The following is a 5,220-nucleotide window of genomic DNA, read 5'->3' as shown; positions in this document are numbered from 1 at the left end:
GCTCGTCGTCGCTGCCGACGTCGCTGCCAGACAGCTGATCCATATCAAACGGGAACTATTAGTGAATGAGTTGCAACGATGACTAACGTGCATGATAACAAAGTTAGGAAAAACAGAGACATCCTCAGTTAGAGTGGACACGATTATATGTCTACAGGGATGGTGTAAGCGAACCAAAGCTCATGCACAACAGATTTGTACACAGAAATGGTTCGCTGAACCCTCCCTGTAAAAATCTGTGCCCACCGATTCATCTATACCAATATAAAAAGGCACAGAGTGGGCTGATCCAAACAGTATTAACCATCTAATATAGATCCAATGGCCTAAAACTAATCCGACTTCCCCGCTAAAACATGGTGTCAGCCTCGCTAAACGAGTAGTCCGATGCTAATACAGACCGCTCAACCATACGCACTGGCAAAAATAGACAACCTCCAAAACATCGCGTCCACGCACCATCACCGGATCCAGACACCCGCCGCCGGCCAGCCCGACGCCGGCCAGCCCGCGAAGATGAAGCCGCCGCCTGATGACACTGCTGCCGACGCCGCTTGATGACGCCGCCGGCCATCCCGAAGACGACTACGCCGCCGTCCGCGCCGCCACCTGCTGCCGCCAGGGAAGACGACGCCGCCGCCTTCCGGAACCCTGCGAGCATGCCGGCCTGTCGCTGCTCTGCGACCACACCGCCCTGAAGCCCGCGAAGACGATGCCGTCCTGACACCGCCACCTGCCGCCGCGCTGCGACCACGCCGCCGCCCAGCACTCCGCGAGGAGACGCGGCCCCTGCTGCTGTCCGACGCAAAGGACACTGCTATGTCGTTCGTCTCCGGCAAATCCGAGGTATCTATATAATCAATTTTAAATTTTGTTCACTTTCCATAGCCAGGAGCAGTAACCGTATCCTTTTCTCATAATCATAACCGGTGAAAAAACATTGTGAATTGTAGGCCCTTGTTCTTTATTATGTCATACTTTTTTCTTCATCTTCATATCAATACTGCTGTATTTTGTTCACTCTCCATAGCCAGTAGCTGTAACACGTATCTTCTATCTCATAATCATAATCGTAACCGGTGAAAAAACATTGTGAATTATACACCCTATGTCATACTTTGTTCTTCATCATCAGACTTAAAATTTGAGTGATATTACAGTTTTCAGGGAGGTGTTATTTTTCAAAACTCCAGTTACATGTCAGGTTCAGACGGCACTCCCTTTCAGGACATAGCAAACATGCAAAACCAAGGTGATTAACAGCTGATACGTTGAAGAGCTGCTTTCTTCTTTTGATACCACTCATTTCTCCTTTTCTGATTTATTATGTTCGTGTTATGCAGCAGCTTCAGACACGCCCTATACAGGTTTGTCCTTGAGTAATAATTCAGTAAATTCAGATCCTCCCCTATAACTAACAATTTTACATTTTCTTGTATTATTTAAACAGCTCCTCACCTAAAATCGATTGATTTACCTGGGTTGGACCAGCGAGCTGTGGATGATTCAATGGTAAGTATTTGAATATGGATACTTCTGAAATACTTCTAACATAATTTTATTTCTTAAAGATTGAAATATCTTAGTATAGTTTACAATAGCCAATCATGCCATTGGTCTAAACATATCTGTATATGACCAACATTTTATGTCACCTATGATATTTATCTTCTAATAATGGTAGCGCCATACACCTTTTATGTTGGGAAATCATATTTATGCAGCTATTTGTCCTTATATTTATTTGGAGCCTTTTGAACTACTCTTGTGTACTTCCAATCTTCCATACACCTTGGCTAACAAAGTTTTAGAGAGAAAAACTATTGTGTAGTCAGAATTGGTACTGTCCAGGTTAGACATGTGCTAAAAAATCCACTCTCCAGCTAGGGAAAGAAGAAGCTAGAAAATCAAGGCTCCAGCTTCCATGTTATAAAAATCAAGGCTCTCCATCGTATTCCATCATTCTTGTAATAATTTATATCCACTTCAGTACTATTCCTCCACTAGCTCACTGTTCTGGTCATTTTTGCATGTAAAATTATGGTGTGCTCAAACTGGGAGCTATAGATTGCAGATGAACTGTATACCAGACTAGCCATGGCATCAGAATTTTTTTTTTATCATTTGCATCATTCTCAAACAAGTTGACATTCCACTTGTTTTCATTTTGCGACTGTTGATTCAGCAGTTATTTTCCTATGCGCAACACCTGCATTGCTTCATTCAGTTTAGGTGATTTCGGTGGTAACTATTCTCAGTGCCACTTCATATGTCAATATGCATGTTTTCAACAGATTTTGCATATGTTACCTGTAGAAGGTCTTTGTGTTTTTTATTGGAGGTATCATGGATTTTTGGTAGACAAGGTAGTTTTGTCTCTATAAATGTTTAGCGCTGATTTTCAATTTTATTTGTTTGGAAGAACTACATGATCCTTGTCTTGTTTTTGAAGAGAGCACATCAGCGCGATCAGCATCTGTATCACGAAGATTAGATGAGACGCTTGCTCCTGAAGCACCCAAGTTCATTTTGTTCGTGAGAGAAAAATCATGATGTCACTACGGTTGGACATCAGGTCTCAAAGATGCACGCTGCTCGGGTTATTGGGGTCAAGGTTGAGGCTTGAGGAGTCATGTCCTTTTCTCTCATTTTTTCTTCTTCTTCAGAAGTCAGCTTTAGGATTGAAATAGGACAATAAACAACAGTTGATGCGTCTAATGCAGGCAGCTTTGTTTTTCTTTTTCTATCATTAGATTTTAACTCTTTGTTTCTTCCAAATCTGTCATTTTCATTCTCGCACTTGCGATATGGACATAGATGAACAGAAGGTGCTCTTTGTACCATCACATGGCTTGACATCAAGTTAATTTCTATCATCATAAGAAACAAACGTGAAAGCTTTATAATGATCAGATCAAAATTTCATTTTAAGCATGTAAAATTCATTCTTCTTTTGATGACTAAGATGTAGAGGATGCCCCGAAATATATTTACTTCTTTTATTTGATCAATCACAGTGCATATATATTTTCCTTCTTTGGATCTATTTCAGATCCTTTTATTTGTGTTATTAATTCTTTCAACGAGATAAATTTGATTTATTTTCTTTTCATGTACCATGCATGGTTCAGAGAGATGCCAGAATAGTGTCACCCCTTTCTTCTATATCTCTTTGACACATGAGTATTTCCTTAAAAAAAATATGTATTAGTCAATACGCGTGCATTGCACGTGCAACATTACTAGTCATAGGCAAAGAAACAGATTCCAGATCTGAACTTGAACACATTCCAGATTATTTGCAAAACTAAACGGTTGATATCTTTTGATTCGTGCATAAAATAACTGATTGAGATCCTATGATTACTTGCATAAACTAACTGATTGAGATCCCATTATTACTTGCATAAATTAACCGAACGGCCGAACCCCAAATCTTAAACGAAATCAAGGAGGGATCAAAGCAAAATGGAATAAAATCGGCGCAAATATTAGCCCAATACTCATCCATCCACAGATCCATCTACACCAGCAAAAATAGGGTTCAAAAAGGAATGGGGAACAAAAAAGGAAGCAAACCGTAGTTACCTCGTTCCATGTTTCCTCCATGGAGGTGTCGTAGGGGTTCGGGGGCGGGACGTACGGCACCTCCTCGTAGGGGTCCCATCCCGGCGGGATCTGAGCGCCACCGGCGGCAGCAGCCTCCGATGCACCGGCAGAGGAGGCGGCGACGTCCGTTGCGGGTACGGCGGCGACGTCCGTTGAGGGGACGGCGTCGACGTCCGTTGAGGGGACGGCGTCGAAGAGGGAGGCGTCGCGCTTGGAGCCGACGGCGCCGTGGACGATGGGATTGGCATTCTCCTTGTCCATCTGGCCGGCAGAGGAGAGGGAGAGGGAGAGGGTTTTTTGCTTTGGAGAAGATGATGGGACGTGAGAGAGGCGGCGTTACGTAGGCGAGTGAGAGTGACAGAGATAGTGGGAGGAGGCGTCTATAAAGGCAAGGGGTGGTTAATGCGACCCGCGTCCTACGCGTCCACCGCTGCACGTCTGCACGTCTTGGACTTCTGCAATGGGACACGCGTCCACGATTGCACGTCTTCGACTTCTGCACCGCGACCGGCGTCTACGCGTCAACAATTGCACGTCTTCCATTTCTGCACCGCAACACGCGTCCTCGAGTCTAACCCTGGAAATTTAGATATACTCAGGTATAACCTCGAGTATTATACTAGCATTTTTTGTGTGCTCAGTTTTCCCCTTGAGTGCTAATACTGGCTAGTGCAATATGCTCAGTTTTACCCTCAAGTAGCTGGTCAACAGACAGTCAACAAATGGGATTAACTAGTTAAATGATTCATTTAATGTGCAAAAAATTCTGAAAAATAGTGGTACATACTCATGGAGTCCTTACCACAAATTGCCAGTTCTCAAAACATAGATAAGTCATAGATAAATCAAGTTTTACCACAAATTGCCACTTCTCAAAGGCCTTCTCAAATCACCTAGTAGCTATGAAGGTGCATGGTTTTCCACAATAAGCCCTTCCCAAAACAGCTTTACCCAAAACATACTTTGTCTAAATGAGGCCACAATTCTCACACTAATGTATATTTGTATTGCAAATAGTTTGAGATAGGCCAAGATGGGTTTTATTGTACAAAACACGCATTTTCCATTTTTTAAATCTCATATTTGAATCCCTTAGTCTGTTTATTACATAGGTGCCCTGGGTTTCTTGATACTACTCAGTTTTGTCCTATCCCTCCACAAATTCTCTCACACGTGCAACATTGCCCGGATTGGTCTAGCCCATGTCACGCGGATCGTGCCCGCCGACCGTTGATCGTATGATCTAACGGGCAGGATAACCCCTCTCTCTCTCTCTGTCGGCGGTTACCTTCCACTCTCTAAGTATGCTAAAGGGCGGTTTTCTGTATTCATTTTCATGCGCTAAAAATTATAAACTCTTTTAGGCATTACTTTTTACGCAAAAAATGATAAACCATCACTGATTTGTTGTAGCCATTAATTTTCACGCAAAAAATGATAAACCATCACCGATTTGTTGTAGCCATTAATTTTCACGAAAAAAATGATAAACCATCACCGATTTATTGTAGCCATTAATTTTCACGCAAAAATGATAAACCATCACCGATTTATTGTAGCCATTAATTTTCACGAAAGAAATGATAAACCATCACCGATTTGTTGTATCCA

The 5,220-nt window shown here is 42.6% G+C and overlaps 1 long non-coding RNA gene across 1 annotated transcript; it reads left to right on the top strand.

Moving 5' to 3' along the window:
- The first annotated feature begins 272 nt into the window (after window positions 1-272).
- Window positions 273-2,906, top strand: LOC139838640 (uncharacterized). The gene is made up of 4 exons (XR_011756278.1): window positions 273-846; window positions 1,161-1,252; window positions 1,344-1,367; window positions 1,451-2,906. It is a non-coding gene; the product is annotated as an uncharacterized lncRNA (long non-coding RNA).
- Window positions 2,907-5,220: the final 2,314 nt, after the last annotated feature.

This window comes from Lolium perenne, chromosome 3, assembly GCF_019359855.2.
Source record: "Lolium perenne isolate Kyuss_39 chromosome 3, Kyuss_2.0, whole genome shotgun sequence".
Classification (NCBI taxonomy): domain Eukaryota; kingdom Viridiplantae; phylum Streptophyta; class Magnoliopsida; order Poales; family Poaceae; genus Lolium; species Lolium perenne.
The sequence above is the reverse complement of the archived record's forward strand: the minus strand, read 5'-3'. Positions and strand labels throughout refer to the sequence as shown.